The following is a 22,880-nucleotide window of genomic DNA, read 5'->3' on the forward strand; positions in this document are numbered from 1 at the left end:
TACACAAATAGACCAATCAACAACCAAGAAAACTAAAAAATAATCAACTATTAGTAAATGTGTGATTATTTTTTGGAGCTTTTTATGGAGATAATTAGGGGGGAAGGTAGTCATAATTGGGAGTTTAGATGTGGTAGATATGTGCACATGAACAACAACTAGCTCATTCCCCTATTTTCCCCTTTTAATAATAAAATCCAAATAAAATTCTAAGAAAAATTAAGCCATAAGAGTGGCAATTACCATCAACACTCAATATTTTGTGACAAATAACCCATATTACCCTTGAATCTTGTGTAATTTTTTATAACCACTAGACCTTCATATCTCTATTAATGGTGTAGCTTCTATCCATACCACTTTTAAAATAAAATATAATTTTAAAAAAATCATCATAGATTTCAAAACAATTACCATTCCATTCCTTCTCTCATTAGTTGGATCCTTTCCTTGAATTCTTTGTGGCATCTCCCCATGGATAATGTTTAAGATTGTATTTTAAAGACTTTGATGGTGGCTCAAAAATTATTTTTGAAGAAGATAATAAAGCACTTTTTAAACATAAGGTAAGAATTAGAGGAGGAATGACACAGGTTCAAATCCAACTCCAAGCCCTAGGTGTGACTACACAACTAGTGAGCAATAATTATTTGATGTATGTGAGGGATCTAGAGCCCAATATTACAGATGGACAAATTTACAATCTCTTTGAGAAGATTACTCCCATTACCTTTTTTTGTATTCACAAGGATGTCACCACCAAGACTTCTCTTGGTTATGCTTATGTAAATTATGGCTCTAATTAAAATGGTATGTCTTCCCTCACTTTTTTTAATATTTCAAGGGTTTATCATGCTTTTTATTAGTAAGGTTTTGCTCTCTATTTTGAAATTTCTTAAGATTATTCCCATTCAAAGTCCCACCTATCAAGCTATAGAGAGATGAAGATAATGCGGTAACAAATAGAAGAATGAAAAAAATTTATTTGATTGCTCACTAGCTCAACTATTAGTTTCTGATCAAAAAAAAGGGAAGGAGGGGAATTTGCTATGAAAAACATGGGAGAATGATATGTGCCAAAGTGCTACAAAATATATAATAGCTATAGATTGTACATCACCTTCTACAACAACCTCTAATGAGAAAGGAGAAAATAATTAAAATTCCAATCACTATTAGATTTTCCACTATGGTACATTTAAAAAAGAGATTCAAGAACATTTAATGTCGCTCAACATAAAGTGTTCTCCACTAACTGGGAAACAACTACATAATCTTGTGGACTTTTTACTATATCTATTGGTGTGTGGTGAAGAAGGGATTTAAGTGTGAGTGGAATCAATCATTGATATTCTATAGAACCCTTCTCAAGAAGTCAAAGAAATTTCCCAAATGCAAGAGAAAAATGTTGATGGAACATTCTACACATAGGAGAAGAGATACATTACTCAACAAGTCCTCACTTGTTATTATACCACCTTCAACATATGCTAAAAATACACAACTGAGCTCATCTAAACCTTTTGCCTTGCACTAGTGAGAATTTTTTATAGCAACAAAACAAGAATTCTAGTATTGTTGCTAAAGTGGAGACTCAAAAGCCAAGATATGATCCTTTCTTTCTAAATTTTTAAACAAAGCTAGGGAATCAAACTAACAATATGCATGATTAATCTAGCCTCAGAACCACCAAATATGCAATCACATGATTGAAGTGTTATGTGTGATAGAACTTCAAAAACTAACGTATAACTAGGAATAGACATAAGACCTTTTAGTACTAGAGGCTGAACTTCTTCAAAAGCTCAAGCCTTTACTGATTCTATTCTATTTTTAGCATATCCTTGGCTTTCAAAGCCTTTGGAATCCAACCTACCTAAATATTTATCCTACTAGTTGATTTCAAAGTCATCTCTAAGATTATTTTATAATAACATGTTTTCAACAATTTGGTCCTAAAATGATAATCTATCAACCACATGAGCAAAAAGCTTAAGTACCTGTGTATAAACATAGAAAAAAATAGTATGCATCATTTCCACAAACTCTAGAAAAACTATGGGTATAGAATGACCTTCTCAAGTTCCATAATCTCAACCATCAGTTGTAAATTTATTAATTTCTTTATAATGAAACTAAGGACTTGTGAGTGGGGTTGCTAAAACATCAATAAATGCACAAAAATATTGAGACATAAGTATAACTTATAACACTTGGGTGCAAAGCACAATATATTTGATGAGAGTGACATGCTAAATGTAGAGAGGTACATTCCATAGCACACTTCAATGCCTCTTCACCTCAATTCTCCTGAAGATCACCTTGAAAAAAATTGCATCAACAACACTAAGTACAAGTATAGACAATAATGCAGTTCACTTGGAAGTTTTGTTTGAGTTTAAGTCATGGCCTCATTCTCTCACCTCCTGGTAAAGTTTTTGGACTAGACATATTTAATTAAGCTCACTACTTGTTGCGTGTATCCACCTTAACCATAATCCCCAACATTATAAAGCTCGAGGTACTTCCCTACAAGAGAGTAAAGTAGGTTCACAAGAAAATGTTGGCAATGCTCATGTACAATATCCTTTGAGTTATCCATAAAGAAAAAAGTTGCATGAAATAGAAAAGGAAGATGGCATCAAAAGTCTTCATCATTTTCATATGCTATTTATGCTGAAATAATTAGTGTTATATCATCATGGGACATCCAATGATGGTGGCCCCATAATGTGGACTATAATTCACTTGCATTTACAACAAGTGTGCTAGACCTGTTTCCTCTGGTGAATTTAGAGTGTTGACATAATAGTCACCACTGTTACCTAACATGTGTTAGGCTTTTAGACTACCTATGGAGCTCCTTACTCCCATTAATGGACCTGACATATTTTTCAATAGAGAAAAACCTTTAAAAAGTCATCCACATCTTCCTGTGTCTAACTTAAACATACTATTAAGAGGACCAAACATGCTATGGCCAATATTTGTTCTCCAACTCATATTACCACTTGTATTTTGAAGAGGAGCTTCTAGACAACTTCAAACTAATAAAGGTGACAGATGTGGTTGTTGATCAAACATTTTCATTAGAATTAGACCATGTGAAAATTCTAACACATGACTATTGTGGTCAGCCTCTATAACTCAGTCACTTGGCCTCTTTACTTGTCCAAGATGATCTTCAAGCATTTGCTGTGAGAGTTCATAAACTAAATTATCAATTATTTTTTGTTGACACATATGTGCCAAATACAAATTGTTTCTCTTAGCCATTGAAAATTAAGTTTCAAAAGCTCCACTTATTTCACCAAAGCAATTAGAGTGAAAATTCTCAATGCCTTTTGTTATTGGAAAATCAAGCATAGGAATAATGTTTTTTTATTTAGTTTTTAATGTAATCTAATTTTTTAAATTTTATTAGGAAATTGATCACCATGTTGCTAGGTAATATAGTAGAGGCTCTTCAACAACTACTCACTCCATATAAATTCCAAAAGTATAACAAAGTTGAAAATTTCTATCCATAGGGTCATGCATGCCAATACTTGATGCTAAATAATGATATAAAAAACATCTAATTATCTTTACATGATCTCATCACAGATGAGTTGGTTGAGCTCTATATGTTCTTGTTGAAAATAAATTGATACAAGTATGATAAATATGCTTCATTTATTCTTTTTTCACTAATGTCAAACTTGCTACTTGCTAGTAAGATAATTGCTTATATGATTTAAGTAATATCATTTGTTTGATTGATGAAGAAGATTTTATCAAATGAGGTAACAATAGCACCTAGAGGAAAGGTTGCATTATGATATATAAAAGAGTACAAGGATTAGTTAAGATAGTGATATTATAGTGCATTGATAATCTACTTAAGGTTGTAAAGTTTGGTTACACTGAGTAATTTTAGAAGTACAAGTTAAACAAAGTTTGTCTACTAAGCTTGATCAAGTGGATAGTAGGTACTGAGATAAGTTAGTGAAAGCCAAGAAAAAATTAGTTGGAGTTGAGAAAAGTCAATTTTAGTATAAGCCGAGTAAAGTTTAGTTGACATCGAGCACTAGTAAACTTTAGTCTGTGCCAAGTGTTTTGATAGTGAATGCCAAGGAACATAGTACGTGTCAATCATCAAAAGCAAGTTAATGTCAAGTGTCAACACTATGATAAAGATTAAGAATTTAGTGAATCTAAGACAACAAGTTTGATTTCTTGGATTGTTTGAATCATGTGGAAGATAAACTTGATGAAGATGAACCATTTTGAGGTGAATTCAAAGGGGATTGAAGGATAAGTTTCTAGAAGGGAATGAAATGAAATGAGGGGTAGATTCATTGAATCATATCTAATCTAATCTAACGCTAAATGGACAATGCAGGATGAATGAAAAAATATCTTAATTATTTATTTATAAGGATGGTTGGTTAGAAGCAAGAGGTGATGTGTGAGAACCTAAGGAATATAAGGAGTCTAGGGTATTTTCTTTATTCATTGACCTAAGACAAGAGACTACATTGGCAAACAAAACAAGAAGGCTTAAGGGTATGGATGCTTGAAGGGTGAACAAGCTATCAGAGATGAATAGTGTGAAAGCCAGGCATAATGGAGGACTAAAAAAAAGATTTTTAATCTAAAAATGGAGTTGTAAGTTGTTATCAGATCAAGCCTTACTATTACTCTCTAATCATTGTATCAGTCTAGGGTAAAACCTTTGGATTAAGGTTGACCTAAAAGTCATTTGTAAATCCTTTAACTAGGTGACATTCCAAGTGAATGGTCTAAAATCCTTTAACAAGGCTCACTCTTAACAAGGTGATTAAAATCCTTTAACTAGGTCACAATTAACTGTGTGTATTGTAACCTTTAACGAGGTTGACCTTTAAGAGGCATCACTTCAGAAGAGTGAGAATGAGTAGCATGTTATTGGTGGTTTTTTCCAAATTGGGTTTCCACATTAAATAATTATATCAAATGTGTTATTGAATCTATTATGTTTCATGTTTACATTAATGAAAATTTGATTTGATAGTAACCTACAACTTTAAGTGATTGCATAATCTAATGGATGCATGCATGATGAAAAAGATTTATGGATATGGATTCACTAAGTTGTGAAAAGTTTTAATTTTACATCTAGACCTTGGATAACTAATTCAACCCCCTCTCAATTATTCTAAAGAATTCCAACAATTGGTATCAGAGCCATCTGCTTAAGAGCACTAGTTTGAATGTATTAGAAGCACAAAGATCAAAATGTCAAAAAGAGAAGTACCCAAGCTTAATAGAGATAACTTCCTTACACAGAAAAAACTTATGAAGATATAGCTAAGAGGTCTTGGAGATCATGTACAATGTACCTTTTTTGTTGAAAATATTGATCTTATTGGAGCCCTAACTGCTAAAGATCTAAAAAAGAAGAAAGAACACAACCAAGCAATGTTGGAGATTTCCTCTACCCTAAGCTATGCCAAGATTTATGATATAAAGGGTTGTGATAGTGAAAAGAAAATTTGGGATGCTCTACACAATATCCACAGAGGTGACAAAAATGTTCTAAGAGCTAAAGTTAAAATTCTTAGAGGTAATTTCAATGATATGAGAATGAAAGAAAGTGAAAATGTTGCTCAATATTGTTCTAGGATAAAAGATGTTGTTAATATAATAAGAGGAGCTACTAGTAAAATAGATGATGATACTATACTAAGCAAAGTTTTGAGAAAAATTATGCCCATATATGCTATTAGAGATTCTTCAATACAAGAATTAAGATGTATACTAGGGAATGATCTAGCTCTTAAAAGTCTAGTAGGTAGGCTCACTACTTTTGAGCTATCTAATTTTCATAATTACAAACCTGGAAATATTAAATCTTCTTTCAAAGCTAAGTTGTAATTGAAGGAACCCAATGAGAAGAAGAAGAAAAGGTTAAAATATGTGTCCAATGACAGTGATATAGATGAGGAAGATGTGGATCAACTTGAAGCACTATTACCAAGGAGATTTCATACAGCTAAAGGTATGTTTAAAGGTAAGTTACCTATCATGTGTTTCAACTAAAATGAGGTTGGTCATATTGTTGCTAGATGTCTAGAGAAGAAGAATTACAAAGGTGGTAACAAGTACAAAAGTAGAAGAGATGAAGACAAAAAAGGAAAACAAAGACCAAGGGAAGAAATCTTGCTACATTGTTGGAGAGGAAACAAAAAATGGATCTGAAGATTATGATGATGAAGTGGTGTATGTTACAATGAAGGATGAATGTGATGAAGATGATACAATTGTACAAGTTTATTGTCTGGACAAGAATGGTAGATGGATCATTGATAGTGGGTGTTCACGTCACATGACTGTAGATAAAGTAAGTTCATTACCTTGAATTATTATGATGGAAATAGTGTAAGGTTTGGTAATGATGCAGCATGTTTGATAAATGGAAAAGGTTCTATCATGCTCACAAAAAAGATTTTATGTGACAATGCTTACTATGTTGAAGGACTTAACTATAACTTGTTGAGTGCATCTCAACTAAATAATTTGGGTTGTAAGTTTGAGTTTGAGAACAAAAATACTAATATATATGATACTAATAAAGTAAACTAATTGGAAAAGGTGATCAAACTAGAGGTAATCTATTCTATTTTGATATAAAGGATGCTACTTGTTTAGTTGTAGAATTTGATGATGTGTGGCTATGGCACAAGAGGTTATGTCATGTTAATTTTGATAACTTGGTTTGGTAACATGAGAAGAGAAAGAGGTTTTCATAAGTTGAAAAAAGCCTAACAATATAAGTTGAAAACAATGTCAATCAGGCAAAATGACAATGTCAAGTTTTAAGACTAAGACTCATACCTCTAAAGGAATATTAGAGATTGTTTGTACTGACTTATGTAGACCAATTGAAGTGCAAAGATAAAAATGAGATAAGTACATTATGCTACTTGTTGATGATTATTCTAGAATGAAGATAGTTATGTTTCTAATACAGAAATCTAATGTTTTCCAAATGTTTAAGTGGTAGTTAGCAAGAGTTGAGAAAAAAAAAGGTAAAAGAATGAAATTTTTGAGATTTGATATAGGAGGAGAATTTACATTAAATGAGTTTGAGATGTTTTGTAATGATAGAGGAATAAAAAGAAAGACTTTTGCTCCTAGAACCCCTCCACAAAGTGGAATTACTAAAAGGAGGAATAGGTCTATAATGGACTATGTTAGGACACTTATGATGGAGAAAAATGTTGCTTTGAAATACTAGAGAGAAGCTATAAGTATAGCCATCTATACCTTGAACTATGTACAATTAAAGGAAGGTACTCATTCAACACCTTTTGAACTATGTTATGGATACTCACCAAATGTAAAATACTTTAAGGTATTTGGAAGAAAGCATTATATTCTCAAAGATTTTAGGAATGGTAAACTATATGCAAAAAGTGAAGAAGGTATATTTCTTGGTTATTCCTCAAGAAGTAAAGCTTATAAGTGTTTAAATACTAATACTAACAAAGTTGTGGAAAGTGAAAATGTGAAATTTAATAAATATATAGAAGTACATGAGGTTGAACCTATGAAGGAACTAGAAAAATACAAATCATTTGTATAATTTTATGAAGGTATGGCTATGGAAGAAGATGTTGTAAATCATGTTCCAAACCAACAACAAGTTTTAGTGACTGTCAAATCACATACTATGAATGTTGAGTTTCATTTAGGAACTGATCTAGATTCAAATTTTGAGTTACATAATAAAGTTGAGGCACATCTTGATTTAGAAATTAGTGTACATGAAAGAGATGTTGAACTACCTGACAAAGAGGTACATAGTGATTCATAGGTTAAGAGACCAAATGTAGAACCAAAACTGAATCAAGATTGTCTAAGTATGTCAAGAGACATCATCCTACTATGCAAATCATTGGTGATAAATATGCTAGACCAATGACAAGGAACAAGTTGAGAAAAATAAAACATGGACTCTAGTTCCTATACTAGAAGACAAAACTATGATTGGTACCAAGTGGATATACAAAAAAAAGTTAGATTAAATTGGTGAAGTCACAGGGAATAAGGAAATATTATTCTATAAAGGATATGCACAAGAAGAAGGGATAGACAATGGAGAAACATTAGCTCCTGTTGCAAGACTAGAAGGAGTAAGAATTATGTTTTCTTACTCTACATACAAAGGTTCCAAAATTTATCAAATGGATGTTAAGTCTGCATTTCTGAATGGAGGAAGAGGTTTACATAGAACAACTAAAAGGATTTGTTGATGCTAAAAATAAAAGCATGGTATGTTTACTACACAATGCCCTTTATGGTTTGAAGCAAGCACCAAGAGAATGGTATGAGAGACTTCATAATTATCTTGTGAATATTGGATTTGACAAGACTGATGATAACATCAATATGTACTTAAAGGCAGAGAAAGGTAAAGGTATTTTGTTATCTAAATTTTTTATTGATGATATCATATTTGGAGTCAAGATACTTTATTTAATACTTTTGCAAATGAAATGAAACAAGAATTTGAGATGTCTATATTTGGAGAGATTAAGTTCTTTGTGGGTTTGAAAGTACATTAGATGAAATATAGTATATACATCACTCAGTCAAAGTATGTTAAGGAGATACTAAAAAATTTTGGATTGGAAGATCCCAAGCTAGTAAGCACACCTATGGTGATAGAACATAAATTGTCAAAGAATGATGATTCAATTGAGGTGAATCAAACAATATATAGGTGTATGATTGGTAAATTACAATTTGTAGTACATAGAAGACCTAATATTACATTATCTATAGGGATAGTTACAAGATTCTTTGTTAATCCCAAGGAGAATCACTTGATGGTAGTAAAGAGAATAATAAGATATCTGAAAGCAATAGAAGAGTATGGTCTATACTACAAGAAAAATGAGAAATTTGAATTAAGAGCCTAAATTGATGCGGATTGGGCTAGAAACATTGATAACAGAAAGAGCACCAATGGAGAATAATTTTTCTTAGGAAAAAGGCTAGTTACATTGACTGGCAAGAAACAAAATTGCATTTCTCAATCTACTGTTGAAGTTGAATATTTTTTTGATGTGGTAAATCGTACAAACATTATATGGATCAAACATATACTCAAAGGTATGAAGGAGAAAATCACTGAACCTATGATACTTTATTGTGATAATATAAGTTCTATAAATATATCAAAGAATCATGTGATGCATACAAAGACTAAGCACTTTACAATCAAGTGTCATTACTTGAGAGCATTAGTTCAAGATAAAGAGGTGAAGATGGAATATGTCAACACCAAAGAAAAAATTGCTGATATCTTCACAAAAGCATTACCTGAGGATGCTCATAAGTGTCTAAGAGGTAAACTAGGGGTGATACCCCTATCAAAGGATATCTAAGAAGCATGAGGAGTGCCCTGCATCAAAAAAGTTGATTAACACATGTTACACATTGATGTAGTGGATCTTACTTTAGGAGCTACGTAAAGTAATCAAAGAGCTATAACTACAAATAAGTCACAAGAAAGGTGATCGAGGGAGAAACTAAAAATATTCATATCTACATATTAAGATGACAAATCTTTAGCATTGTTGTCAAAGAGGGAGAAAGTATACTAAGGAGTGCTAAGAGATTTATGAAGAAGTAAGTGTGTTGAGGGAGAAAGTATACCTGCTAATTACATCTACCTACTAAGAGGAAGATAATTTTGCAAGAGATATAAGAAGTGATCAAGAGAGAGTCATAAGGATAAGTTGTGTAATGTCCCATTTCAGGACATTAGGTTTTAAAATAGTACTACACATATAATTTATGTTTTTCTACTTGATGATCCCTTTGCTAAAGTTTTTATTCCTTCTTTATATATTTCAATGGTAAGAGTTGTGTCTTTTTATAATGTAATAGTTATATTAATAATATAATTATATTAAAATATAGATTATACTATATAAATTATACATAACATATATTATATCTATAGTGATATCATTATTCTTAATAGTATTAGTGATATAAATATTATTTATTTATATCATAATATGGATATATATATATATATATATCTATGTATATAATTATATGATAGTATTTATATTATTATGATCTATAATAATTTATATTTTCATATTAGTATTGTTATATTATCCATATATATTGTTTATTCTTTTAATATTATAAACCTTATGTATAATACTTATTTATTATTAAATTATATGTCAAAATAGAGATATCATAGTCCTCCCCTCTCAAATTTTCTTGTCCTCATGAAAAATCATTCATATGCAAGCTCTTTCATAGATACAAAACACATTTGCATACAAAATGCCTGAAAGATTTATGAGATATACATCTTAATGAATGAAAACATGAAGCAAACAAAAGTAGTCACATGAATGCATGAAATCACAAGGCATACATGTAGAAAAATGAAAACATGAAGAAAACATCATGCAAATGTATGAAAATATGAAGCAAACACAATACAAATAGATGAAGACATGAAGCCTTTATTATGAACCTGCAACCAAAAAAAATCATTAATGCACATTTATTTATAAATTTCCCCTTTCTTAGGATTTCCTTATATCAATCCCTTAATAAATCATTTATGGTCTCAATTTAGTGACTTTTCAATCAAAAGTATAGTTCATTTATTAACTCATCATTTCCTGAGTATGGGAGGAGAAACTATAATAGGATGCCCTATTACCTAATCATGGGCCTCACTATTCTCCCTTGTTATTGTTAACTCTCTTTGATCATCATCTCTAAGATAGTGGCTTTGTATGATGTACCTTGGGGTATTCTCTCCACTGTAGGCCTTACCTAGTACCCTTGGATGATGTAGCTCAATGCTCATCTTACCACAGGCTTCACCTTGTACCTTTGAATGGTGTCACCCAGCCCATTCCTTTATCGACTTGATCTTATCTTGGAAGATAATGATCTTAGATAATTTAATTTGTTTTACTTAAGAACATTATAATATATTAAAACTTCTATTTATAATACTAAATAATTAAAGCATGGAGAAGAAATTTACTTATCCTTTAATTAACCATTTCAAATCTAAATCTCACTTATATATTAAATAAGTTTTATAATATTGAATAATTGATAAATTAAAGTTTCAACTATGTGGCAATAGGGCCTTACCTCAGTTCCCAAGATAATAGTTTAACACTCCATGTGTTGGCTTCTACAAATGGCTATGTTATAGCTCATTGTTTGTGTATGGCATACCCTCTAATAACTGGTGAGTTTGCATATGCCTAAATATCTTAGGTTTTGCACTTTCTAAAATTCTTATAGTGTTCTTAAGTGCCTACAAGGTTATTAGTTATGCTCATTTGCCTTCATTCTACATCCCTCTTTATGCCAATTCAAATCTCAATGATGATGTTGTTTCTTATCCCTTTCCTTGATGGTGGGTCAAATCACATTTTCTTCTTTATGACCTTCCTCCTTATAATTTTTGTTGTTTCCCTCAAGCCAAGACTTTATCTTGTGTTATTTCTTTGACCAAATAATGTGATTTCCTTCCATTTTTGTTTGACATAGGCACCATCCTTCCTACTTAATCATCACATGGTTGTGGGTAGTAATAGCAATCAATCTCTCTTGAGACTCAAAAAAAATTTCTAAATGGTAAAGCAATGTGAAGGGTCACACTCAAGGCACATCAAGCTTGGTCTATGAATGTCCACTGGTGCTTTGAGAGCTTTCACTAGATTTAGTCTAAGAGTATCTTGTTCCTTTTCACTATGGAGTACTCTATGAATTTCCCACCACCACAAATAATGAAAATTGAAGCCTCAATGATGAATGAAGCTTCTTAAATTGTGAGTGGCACAACTCATGCAATGAGATGAAATATGCCCCTCAAATGTTAAAAGGACCAATTATAGGGTGGGATCCATAGATCTCTAGGATAGATGAATCAATCACTGAATCAAATATGACATTTAATGTCGAGATGTAACGAATGGAAGTGTATGGCCTCCAATGTTGCCAATTCTTGAGTTGTGATGCCTAGATTGTTGTATCCATAGTTGGATCAGGAGTACCATTATGTCACTATCAATATAGATAGAAGGAAAGGTGCACAAGTGTGAGTGGGAATGTCAAATGAAATTTGAATATACCAAATCTCCAATCTGTGAGCAACTTGCTACTTTAGGTCTTGTTGAATGTCAAGTCACGGGTGTCCAAGACAAGTAGATCTAATCTTCTAAGATGCGTTGAGTGACAACCCACTAGAGTAAGGAGGGCCAATATGGAAAGGAAATGTGAGGGAAATGTAGATCTAATCTTTTTTAGAAAGTATAGTTTTTGTCAAAATTCAACCATTTCTCATGTCATCAACTTGTTGCCATTATCAATGAGGGATTTGATTTTGTAAACTTCTTTTACAAATTCCCTACTATACAAGGATACATTTTTCTTTTCAAATTTTGACCTTTTTTTTCTTTTTATATTTATTAGAATTAATGTCGATGCTTTCGTGCAAATGCTTGAGATGATTTATTAATTAATTTTTATTTATAGAATAAAAAAATCATGTTCTATACCACTTGGAATGTCCTGTTTCAGGACTTTAGGTATTAAAATAGTACTATGCATATATTTTCTATTTTCTATTTGATGATCCCTTTACTAAAGTTTTTATTCCCTCTTTATATATTTCAATGGTAAGAGTTATGTCTTTTTATAATGTAATAATTATATTAATAATATAATTATATGTCAAAATGAGGATATCACATATTAATTGTCTCTTGATCATAATAGAATTTTGTAACCTATTCAGAAGATGAAAGTTGTTTATATAGGGGGAGATTTCATTACAAGGAATTATTTTCTTTTTGATAATCTGATTGGTCATATTGATTAAGTTTGGCCAGTTTGGTTTTTCATCAATTTTAAAGAGGTAGATTGTTGAGAACAAATTGATACAAGTATGATAAATATGTTTCAATCATTGTTTTGTGACTGATGTCAACCCTAGTACTTGCTGGTAAGAAAATTGTTTATATGATTTAAGTAATATCATTTGTTTGATTAATGAAGAGGATTTAATTAAATAAGGTAACAATAGCACCTAGAGGAAAGATTGAGTTATGATATGAAAACGAGTACAAGGATCAATTAAGGCAGTGATATTATAGTGCATTAATAACTACTTAAGGTGGCAAAGGTTAGTTACTAAGTAAGTTTAGAAGAAAAAGTTAAACAAAGTTTGTCCACCAAGCTTAACTGAGTGGACAATAGGTGTTGAGAAAAGTTAGTGCAAGCCAAGACAAAAATCAATTGGAGTCAAGCAAAGTTAATTTCAATGTTAGCCATTTTAAACTGTGTAAGCTTAGTAAAGTTTAGTTGATGTTGAGCACCAGTAAACTTTAGTTCATGCCAAGTGTTTTGATAGTGGATGCCAAGCAATGTAGTATATGTCGAGCATGAGAAGCCAATTAATGCCAAGTATCAACATTATGAGAAAGATTGAGAATTCGATGAATCTAAGATGACAAATCTAATTTCTTGGATTGTGTGAACCATGTGGAAGATAAGATTGATAAGTTGGTGGCATAAAATTTAAGATGAACCATTTTGAGTTGAATTCAAAGACTATTGAAGAGAAGTTTCTAGAAGAGAATGAAATGAAATGAGGGTTAGATTCATTGAATCCTATCTAATCTAACCTAACCCTAAATAGATGATGGAGGATGAATGGAAAAATATCTTAATTCTCTATTTATAGAGATGGTTGGTCAAAAGAAAAAGTTGATGTATGAGAACCTAAGGAAGACAAGGAGTCTAGAGTATTTTCTTCATTAAATAAACCTAAGAGAAGAGACTACATTGGAAAACAAAGCAAGAAGGCTTTAGCATATGGATTCTTGAAGTGCAAACAAGCTACCAAAGCTGAAGAGTGTGAAAGCCAAGTAGAATGGAGGAATGAAATAGAAATTCATAATCTGAAAATGAAGTTATAAGTTGTTATCAAATTTAAGCCTTACTATTACTCTCTAATCATGGCAGTAGTCTAGGTTAAATCCTTTGGGTTAGGGTTGACCTAACAGTCATTTGTAAATCTTTCAACTAGGTAACATTTGAAGTGAATAATCTAACAAGTCTCACTCCTAACAAGGTGATTGAAATCCTTTAAATGGGTCAAATTTAATAATGTGTAGTGTAACCTTTAATAGGGTTGGCCTTTCATAGGGCATCACTTTAGAAGAGTGAGAATGAGTAGCATGTTACGAGTGGTTTTTTCCAAGTTGGGTTTTCACATTAAATTATTATGTCAAATACATTATTGAATCTATTATGTTTCATGTTTATATTTTTGCAAATTGATTTGACAATAACCTACAAGTTTTAGTCATCGCATAATCTAATGGATGCATGCATGATGAAAATGTTTTATGGGTATGGGTTCACTAAGTTGTGAAAAGTTTTAAATATACATTTGGACCTTGGATAACTGATTCCCCCCCACCTCGCTCTTAGTTATTTTAAAGAATTCCAACATTCTTTTTCTAGATTTGTAAAAAGTTGATACTAAAATTGATGGTAAGAGGTTTGAAGACTCCCTACAACTACTGCCCTATAATGATGAGCACCTTTACCATCTTCTACCCACTCTCTAATAGAAATCATCTCAAGAATTTTCAATGCATCATCTTTAATTTTCCTTTAGGGATGAACCACCTTGTAAAGAATAATGCTTAACAATCTCTATATTTCACATTTTGGAAGATCATGTTGCAAATACACCTCTACTAAAATAGTGAAGCATCCATCTGCAATGGATGGATCTAAGGAGTAGCACTACATTGAAATAACAAAAACTTTCTTCCTATCAAAATAATAGAATAGAAAATCTTAAAGAATCTCTTTGACATAATTCTTTGCATCTGCCCCACCTTTTCAAAGATCAACACAACAAAATATGGAAATAAAAAGTACGTAGAAGAATAAAATATGTGGAACTTACTTGATCTATACAAGTTCGAAAAAGGTCCAAATTAGTATGAAGAAAATTCATAAGAGTTGTTTTTACAAGCATGATGCTTAATTGGCCTCCTCTTTGTAGATCTTGTCCTCCCTCATAGTGGAATTCTAAAGGAATTCTAATAGAAAACTTAGAAATTGGAGGAGTTAGAGGGGCTGCTGATGAATAACCATATGGCATTCTTGGGCTAGGCTCAAGAAAAAGATAATTGATCTAGTTTACAACTAGATCACTCATATTTCATTATTTTCATTAAAGCATGGTCCATACAAAAAAGTAGCCATAGCATGTAAGGAAACCCAATGGATTGCTTCCACTAAGTCCTTTGTACAAGATCTACACTTGGTATGCCCAAAATAGCCTCTATGAATTCACTGATTAAAACTAGATGTGTGACAAGCCTTGCATTCAAGTAGTCAAACAACTCATCCTAAACACTTCTAAATTTTGAAAGAATTACTTGCATTTCATATTTATAATGAAAAGTGGTTGAGTTATGGATTAGACTAGAAGTTGTTACTTTTATGCCAATATTTGGATTGTCAAGTTGATCAATCAACAATGCTAAGGAGAAAAAAATAACAAATTTCCATCAACATCAATTGCTTTCATGATTTGTGAAATTTTCTATAGCAAAGTCTTAAAGACATCTTGATCCTTAGTAGTTGTCAAAGAGTGTTTTAAAATTCTAAGCATATTATCTTATTCTTTTTTATTACATGTTTTGTTATTTCAAAATAAACTATCCATGATAGTCTTCTCAATGAAGAAATCAATTTATGAGAAAATTTCCTCTCTTTCAACTTTGTTCTTACAAATTGGAAGAACTACTAGGTACTTTATCCATAGTTTTCAAGAATACCTTTACATACATGCCTCTATAGATGAGAAATGATTTTGATACATGCAACTTGGACCTATGGCAATTCATGGAAAAGAAGTTGAGCAAATAGAGAATGACAAGTGCCGATAGTAAACTCTAATATTGATGTTGTATTATGGAAATGTGTAACTTTGTAATGTACATAAAAGGATGAATCCTTCCCCATGTTATTGTATGTTGTATTGTAAGAGTTGAACTCTGTACTTGTGTCTTTGTGTATTTTATTGAAGATGTGAAATTTTCATCTTATGTACATGATTTTGAAGAATGACTCCATTAAAAGAAATGAAGGGAATTTTGAGCATAATCATAGGTGATTCCATTGTAAAAATTTATATTGTGTATTTAGATGTAATGCAAAGAAAGTTCATTGTATCATAATAGACATAGTTGAGTATGAAAAGAATTCCATTATGTATTGGTTTCGTGAGAAAATCTCACATCAATAAAGTAATATATTGGATCTTGTTGCAAATGTATTGCATGTCCCAAATTTATTGTTCTTGTAATTTTATATAGAACTCCAATGACTTAGATGTATGCAATAAAATGTTATTGACAACACCATACTAAACAACATCAATGAAAATGTTAGTCACATCAAACCACCACTAAAACCATATTCATAGCCTCCTAAATTGAGTAGGGAAAAAAAATGCATAAAACATCAAGAGAGAGTAGAGTAGGCCTATGCATGCAAAATTTCTCTTTGGATTTTGTATGGGAGAGAGAAATAATTTCCCTCCCTATTATAGTCTAATAAAATAATAATAGAATATACCATAAAATCTTGTCTAAGTAATTGATAAACATTTAAATAAATAGGGATGACAAGACCTATGTACAATATAGGGTTAATATGACTCATAGAAGACATATGACCTTCTTGTGTCACAATTTCAATATATATATATATAAGAAACTCATGTCAAGTCACGTGACCTATATGTAAAGTCATCATCTTGCTGAACTAGATAATAGTACCCACCAACCTGCATGCCATCTTATCCTTCATGGACCCCACAACCCTAATTTAATCTCATGAAAATAGAATGGGAAGGAGGAGACAAAGAGAAGTGCTCGAATGGGTCTTGGAAGTTGTGCATTGAAAGGCGCACATATGTGTTTGGAGGGAACCTTAGACATGGGGCAATTTTTCTTAGGAAGAGAGGGGAAAATCATGTGGGTGCCATGTGAGTGGCTAGTTAGGAGTGAGTTTTATGTAGGAGCATCTTGGGTGTAAGGGCAATCTTGCATCACCCAAAAATATTTTATTTTTAGTCCTTTCTATTTTAATAAGGACTAGTAGACATGGTGGTTACTATTTATGGGAACTTTCTATTTTTAGTAAGTTTGTCATATGAGCTTAGAATATTCTCATTTTATATAGGAAGGTTCATTTTAGAGATATAAGGCTACCATAAAAATCTCATTGCTCCAACTTAAGTATCAGAGAAGTTATTGCAAATTTTCGATGGAAAAATTGGTAGAAAATATTCAAGCTCATTATTGGAGGCCTTAGAGTGCCTAAATGAGTTCCAAGAACTTGATGAAAGGGTACTAGCATTGATTTGACCCTATAGATCATGAGTTGGAATTTTTGAAAAGTGGTTATAATAGCCAATCAGAGCAACGCTTCATGAGTTATGGCCTTCCAAATTTGGGCTACCCAAAATTTCTAAGATAATTTTCAAAGATGTATTTGGCCGACTCTATATGTTTTGTTAGGGTCTGTTCACCCTAGGTATTAAATTTGACCATCTAGAACCTTCTCAAGTAGTATGAAACTGCCTATTTAAGAAAGGCTAAAACATTGTCTAAGATAGCTTTGGGTGATAGTTTGTAGATGGTTGTAAATTATTGTACTAAAGGTGCTCATGTGGGTTAGCATATTGTACTTATGAATTATGTAATTTTTTATTTGTGACGCAAATGAGAAGTACATGTTTTATTCTTACATTTATTTATGTTTCTTTGTTTCCATTATGGGTTTATGTTATTAAGGTGAGCACCCTGCATCAAGTGGTATCAGAGCTAGAGTTCTTAAATGTGTGTACAAATCACCAACTATGAGGTAGTTTGCACTAGGATCATGATTTAGGTTGATTGTGTAGATAGATCACCAACTGTGAGGTAGTTTGCACTAGGGTTTCAACGAAAGTGTGAAAAATGCCTCCATAAAGAGCAAAAGAGTTGTAGGTGTTACACCTAAGGGTTTTAGAGCCCTCCAAAGACAAATGCAAGCATTAGAAGAACAAATGTGCAGAGGAATAAATCTTCCTATAAGAGATGAAAGTGAGGATGAGGACAAAGTAGAAGAAAATGTTAGAGCAAAGGAAGTTCTAAACCAAGAGGAAGAGAGGCCTTTTAGGTCCATCTCCAAGATTGGAAAAACACCTAAGTTTGAATTTCCTGCATTTTTGGGAAGTCTTAATCTAGAGGAACTGATTGATTGGATCAATGAACTAGAGGAGTAATTTAAATATGAGGATATTGAAAATCTTGATAGGGTCAAGTTTGCAAGGAAAAACTAAAGGGACATCCAAAGATTTGGTGGCAGGAGGTTCAATTGGAGTGGAATAGAAAGGGAAAGGACAAAATCATCACATGGGAATAGATGGTAACTAAACTAAAGTGTCAATTTATTCCTATGGATTATGGTCTTCATCTATTGAAGAAAATGTAAAGATGCAGGAAAATCTATTCAGTAGTATATTGAAGAGTTCTACCAAGTTCTTATTAGAACTAGCCATACAGAAGCTAGTTAGGAGAAAGTTTCCCATTATCTTAATGGGTTAAGGCTAGGAATTTAGGATGAGCTAAGTCTAGTTTGAATGAGCATTATTAAGGATGCATAACAATTTTCCCTAAGAGTTGAGGAGAAACTAAGCAAGAAGTTTGAAAATAAGAATAGTGGAAGAGGTCATGGTTGAAGATATAATGGATGATCTTATAGTGGTTGTAATGATGATCAAAATAACAAGGATGAGGCTAGAATTAGTAGTTAGAACCAGAGGGGCAACCATTTCAATCATTTCCATGATTAGAACAATATTGATCAAAGAAGAAGAGGTAGAGGATGAGGATCTAGAAGAGGAGGCTTTCATGGGAAATGTTTTCACTATGGAGAAGAATGGAAAAGAGCATTTGAATGTACCTAGCACCAAGGAAGGAAAGTTCAAAGAATAGAAGGCTAGGCTAGAGTTGTGCATGTTGGTGAAGATGTCATTAGATCCTCACATTCTGAAGATGTTGAAAGATGAGAATTCCTAGTTAACTGAGTAGTCCTATTTGGTGAGAATGAACTAGAGCAAAGAAGGAGGTTGTTTTGCATGAAAATGTAAAGATAAGCTTTGTGATGTGATCATTGATGGTGGAATTATTGACAATTTGGTGTTAGAAATGATGGTCACCAAGTTGAAGCTAAAGAGGCAGAAACACTTGCATCCATACCGTATTGCTTGTGTGAAACATGACCACAAGGTCATGGTCAATGAGTAGTGCTTAGTGAAATTCAAGATTGGAAGCTACCAAGATGAGGTACTATGTGATATCATATCTATGGACATATGTCATATGTTGTTGCGTAGGCTATGGTAGTTTGACAAGCATGTTGTACACGATGGGCAGGAAAATACGTACACTCTAACTAAGGATGGAGTGAAACATAAGTTGAAGTAGTTGAAGGATAAAGAAGAAAAGATGTGTAGTACTACCAGGATATGTTTTGTTGATGGAAAAGAGTTTCTTAAAGGTATGAAGCATGAGCATCTATGTTTTGCTATATTTCCTAAAGATAGTAAAGAAGAAGTAGAGGAGGAACCTATAGACATTGCAGATATGTTGGGAGAGTTTTTTTGATATTGTATCAGATAATGTACTTGATGGATTGCCCCCAATGAGGAAAATTAGTCACCAGATGGATTTGGTTCCAGGAGCTAGTTTTCCAAACAAGGCAGTACACAAAATGACACCAATAGAAAGTGAAGAGTTGAATAAGAAAGTTCATGAGTTATTGCAGAAGGGGTTGATTTGAGAGAGTCTGAGTCCATGTGTTGTACCAATAGTATTAGCACCAAAGAAGAATGGAGAATGGAGGATGTGTATAGATTCTTGTGCTATCAAGAAGATCAAAATAAAATATAGATTTCCATTGCCAAGGATTGATGATATTATGGACTATTTGAGTGGAGCCAAGTATTTTACAAAGATAGATCTAAAGAATGGGTACCATTGAATTTGTATGAGAGAAGGTGATGAGTGGAAGACTACTTTCAAGATAAGAGAAGGATAGTATTAGTGGTTAGTCATGCCTTTTGAGCTAACCAATGCACTGAGCACTTTTCATGAGGCTCTTGAATGAGGTGCTGAAGGAATTTCTAGGAAAGTTTGACATTGTTTACCTAGATGATATATTGATCTTTGGTAAACATTGGAGGATCATTTGATTCATATTTTCAAGTGTTTGATACATGGAGGGAATAAAAGTTGTTGATAAATCTCAAGAAGTGCAGTTTTGTAAAGAAAGAGTTGGTGTACCTTAGATTTGTTCTCGACAGAAGGTCTAAAAATTGACCCAGAGAAAGTGAAGGCTATCCTCGAATGGCCTACTCTAAGGAGTGAGATAGGTAAGATCTTTTCATGGATTGGCTATAGTTTATAGAAATTTCATAAGAGGTTTTAGTAGTATTTGTGGACTCTTAATTGAAACAATGAGAGGAGATAGGAAAGAGTTTAAGTGGACTATAGGAGCATATAAGAGTTTTAATCTCTTGAAAAAGAAAGTTACTAAGCAGCTTGTTTTAGCACTTCTTGATTTTAATAAAGTGTTTCAAGTAGACTATGATGTTAGTGGTACTTCCATAGGAGCTATTTTGAGCCAAGAAGGTAGACCGATTGCCTAATTTAGTGAGAAGTTGAATGATGCAAAAAGAAAATATTCTATTTATGATCAAGAATTTTATGATCTAGTTCAAGCATTAAAAAAGTGAGCTATCTTCTTCCTAAGGAGTTAATTTTTTATACTAATCATCAAGCTTTGCAATAATTGAATAGTCAAGAAAAATTGAACCAAAGGCATTTAAAGTGGGTTAAGTTTTTGTAGAGTTATACATTTTTTTTTGAAACACAAGAGTGGGAAGTCTAACAAAGTTGTAGATGCTCTTAGTAGAAGACAACTTTTTCTAATAGAAATGCAGATTGAGGTGGTTAGGTTCAAGGAACTCGGTACTTTGTATCTAGATGATCCTAATTTTGGTGAAGCATGGAAGGCTTGTATAGAACCTGTTACACTTGATAGGACAAAGTGGTTGGATTTTATGGTATAGGATAGTATGTTGTTCAAAGAAATCCATTTTTACATTCCTAGAAGTTCAATGAGAGAGAGAATAGATTATCAAGGAGAAGCATATTGGAGGATTGGTTGGACATTTTAGTATAGATAAAACTATAGATTTGGTTGCTAAAAATTATTACTGGCCACAATTCCAACAAGATGTTGCAAAGTTTGTACAAAGTTGTAAAGTATGTCAGATGGAAAAAGGAGTGAAGTAGAATGTAGGGTTGTCTCAACCATTACCTATACTAGAGAAGCCATGGGAGGATGTTAGCATGGATTTTTTTCTTGGATTATCAAGGACACAACATGGGCACGATTCTATTTTTGTGGTGGTCGACAGGTTTTCAAAGATGGAACATTTTATCAAGAAGACTAGTGATTTTTTTCATATAATAGAGTTGTTTTTTAGAGAAGTGGTGAGATTACATGGTCTACCAAATAGTATATGTTTAGATAGAGATACAAAACTTGTTGGGTATTTCTAGTGTATATTGTGGAAGAAGTTAAAGATAGATTTGAAGTTTAATTCATCACATCATCCATAGACTAATGGAAAGACTAAAGCTATGAATCTCAATTTGGGAAACTTACTGAGATGCTTGGCTGGAGATAAACCAAAAGGATGGGATATGATTTTACCATAGACAGAATTTGCATATAATAATTTTGTCAATAGGAGTACTGGTAAATCACCATTCTAGATTGTATATGGGAGTAGTCCCAAAAACACTTCTAAATTGAGGTTGTTGGATAAAGGAGAGATAAGTAGTGCTGAAGCAAAAGATTTTGCTAAATATTTGAACAACAACCATGAGGAGGTGAGGAAGCACATCATAAAGATGAATACAGAGAATAAGGCTAAGGTAGATGTGAAAAGGAGATATAAGGAACTTCATATTGGAGATGAACTCATGGTTAATTTGAGAAAGGGGCATTTTCCAATGGGTACATATAATAAACTGAAGATGAAGAAGTTTGGACTATGCAAGATAGTGAAAAGGTATGGTTTTGGAAACGCGTATGAAGTAGAGTTGCCTACTGAATTGAATATTTCACTAGTATTTAATATTTTAGACTTGATAGAGTATTATGAAGGAGATGATGGAGATGAAGTTGCAGAAGTGTAGTGGAGCATTCCAATAGCTATTTCGGCTACAAATGAGATTGAGGAGATACTGGACACTTGTGTTGGAAAAAGTACTAGAAATAGAACTTATGAGGAATATCTAGTCAAATGGAAAGGGAGGCCAAATGAAGATTCATCATGGCTAGAAAAGGTTTTCCTTTGAATATCTGAGATGTGATGGGGCCACTTCTCAAATTATCCCAAGTGTCTGATGCATGAGCATCCTGGGTGTAAGGGCAATTTTGCATTACACAAAAATATTTTATTTTCAATCTTTTCTATTTAAATAAGGACTAGTAGATAGGGTGGTTACTATTTATGAGAACTTGCTATTTTTAATAAGTTTGTCATATGAGCTCAGAATGTTCTCATTTTCTACAAGAATGTTCATTTTAGATATATAAGCCTACAATAAAAATCTCATTGCTCTAGCTTAAGTATCAAAGAAGTTATTGCAGATTTTTTATGGAAAAATTGGTGGAAAAATCTTTAGGCTCATCAT

At 32.4% G+C, this 22,880-nt stretch overlaps 1 pseudogene; it reads right to left on the reverse strand.

The window, feature by feature from the left end:
- Window positions 1-1,198: 1,198 nt before the first annotated feature.
- LOC149576372 (uncharacterized) lies at window positions 1,199-15,502 on the reverse strand (annotated as a pseudogene).
- Between the last annotated feature and the right edge of the window lie 7,378 nt (window positions 15,503-22,880).

This window comes from Cupressus sempervirens, chromosome 1 (genome assembly GCF_028749045.1).
Source record: "Cupressus sempervirens isolate cs-2001-9-10 chromosome 1, ASM2874904v1, whole genome shotgun sequence".
Lineage (NCBI taxonomy): Eukaryota > Viridiplantae > Streptophyta > Pinopsida > Cupressales > Cupressaceae > Cupressus > Cupressus sempervirens.